The 2,254-nt window shown below is 36.0% G+C and overlaps 1 non-coding gene across 1 annotated transcript; it reads right to left on the bottom strand.

The window, feature by feature from the left end:
• Nucleotides 1-1,306: 1,306 nt before the first annotated feature.
• LOC117427219 (small nucleolar RNA U3) lies at nt 1,307-1,513 on the bottom strand. Its single transcript, XR_004548204.3, has one exon. It is a non-coding gene; the product is annotated as a small nucleolar RNA U3 (small nucleolar RNA).
• Between the last annotated feature and the right edge of the window lie 741 nt (nt 1,514-2,254).

Consider the following 2,254-nt stretch of genomic DNA (forward strand, 5'->3'; position numbering starts at 1 on the left):
GAACTTTTATGCTTGCTCATTAATGCGCAATCGTAACTGTCTAGTAGTTTTTGATCTAATTACCAAGCTTTCGGTGGACGTTTAAATAAATAAATTAACAAAAAGTTTTGTCAGAAGTGGGATTTGAACCCACGCCTCCAGAGAAACTGTGACCTAAACACAGTGCCTTAGACTGATTGGCCATCCTGATTTACACGAATGACTTTGCACCACACTGCAGTACACTGCTGAACCTCCAATGTCTGACGCTGCAGTAAATCACACGTGTGTGCGTGAACTTATTCTTTTTCTGTTTATATTAAGGAGGGCGACCTGTTTCGTCGCATTCTATATGGGATCACAAGGACACTCCTCTTACAGACAGAAAATATACGGCAAACAGAGCGATCGCTTCACAGTTAGAAACAAATCAGAACAGTCTGTTAGCAAATTAACTTCATCAAAAAAACACAAAGACATTACATACATGTTACAGATATATTTCATAGACAGAACAGTTGTAATATAATTGAGTACATTTCTAAACAATCCGCTAGTAACAGACATAATCTCAAAGCACTATAATTTATTCAAGCTCTTATGAAAGATAAGTATCCTTGCGCATTATATCACAGAAAACATGATAATCCTAGCTCTTCATTTAATCCCTCAGGCTGTACCGTATGGAGATTGAAGATCCATTTAGATTCACATTGTAATAGTTTTTAATCGAGATTACCGCCTCTGCAATCTTGAAATATTTTTTGTATGCCACAGAATTTAATATCTGAAACTGAATGTTTGGCATCTACAAAATGTGTAGCTAGTAGTAGATGAATACATTTTCTCCTAATTGAACTTTTATGCTTGCTCATTAATGCGCAATCGTAACTGTCTAGTAGTTGTACCAACATATTGCAAATGGCAAGGACAAGAAATCAAATAAATGACATGAGTTGAAGCACAGGTAATCACTTGTAAGATTCTGTACTCTTTTTTCGTTGTATGGCTTGTAAAATTCTTAGTTTTAAATGCATTATCACGGGCGGCACAATTACGACATGGAAAAAATCCAGTAGATTTGTCCAGTACACCGAGATCTCTCGAACATCTAAACGAGTCAGCCCTTAATAAAGACCGTCCGTGTTCATTTCGGCGTATATGACATTGTCTATACACAATAGCTGTTATGTAAGCCTATTGGTATCAAATCGATTGCAATTAATGTGTTATATGTTTCCTGTCAGTTTGATAGTTTTAATCAATCATCAAAAAAGCAGCAGTGCTTTGCAACTGTAGTTAGTCTTTTGTACTTTTTGGTAAGATACCCACTCAGAACGTGTCCGTTTCCTCCAGGCCCCCAAGGAACACTGGAAAGGTCATCAATAACAGTGAGCATTTGGCTAAAAACAACACTCGCTGTCCCCTTCACGCTCAAAAACAAACACTTTCACTCCTCCTCATGGATAGCGAGTCCAAACACTTTAGAAGCGCATTTTGCTAGCTTTATATAAAAGTTTATTAGAAAAATCCATTACATAATCACATCACCAAAACATACATTTTACAAAAATAAATCTGTCATTGAATTAATTTTCAATTTTTTCATTGCATTGTTTTTACCCAAGTTCTTAATATTCATCCAGATATAATCTTTCACTCGACCAAAAACAATTTTACAAAAATCAATTTCTGTTGCTTGATTTTTTGTTTTATTATACAGATTCATGTTTCTCAACAACCACAAAGCTTCTTTGGCACTGTTGATGATCAGCCATGCCTTCTTCCAATGATCTGTTTTTAAACCCCCTCTTGGCCCATACATAATCACATTCCATGTCAATTCATTTGTTTTGATAAATTTTTTCAGAAGCACTTTTACCCTCCCCCAACATCCTTTAGCAAACTTACAGTTACAAAAGACATGTTCCACCGATTCAGTTTCCTTACAATCAACTCTTACACATGTATCTGTCATTGCCATTTGTCTTTTGTACATAAGCTGCCGACAAGGTAAGCGTGCATGTACAGATAGCCAAGCTATATCCCTCTGAGTATTAGATAAGCCAGGATATCCTACATTTCTCCACACAACTGTTGACACGTCTGCACACTGAAAATTAACTTTGATTAATTTATTATTTGCCAGTTTCTTTTTCTGTAAATCTTTAAGTTTCCACTTTGCTTTTGGCCAATCCATCAGATCATATTCTAAAATAAACCTTGAAGCCTTCTTGTATACAAAAGGCATCATCCAACTGTAGGGCACTGTCAA

This window comes from Acipenser ruthenus, chromosome 39, assembly GCF_902713425.1.
Source record: "Acipenser ruthenus chromosome 39, fAciRut3.2 maternal haplotype, whole genome shotgun sequence".
In the NCBI taxonomy this organism is placed as follows: Eukaryota; Metazoa; Chordata; class Actinopteri; order Acipenseriformes; family Acipenseridae; genus Acipenser; species Acipenser ruthenus.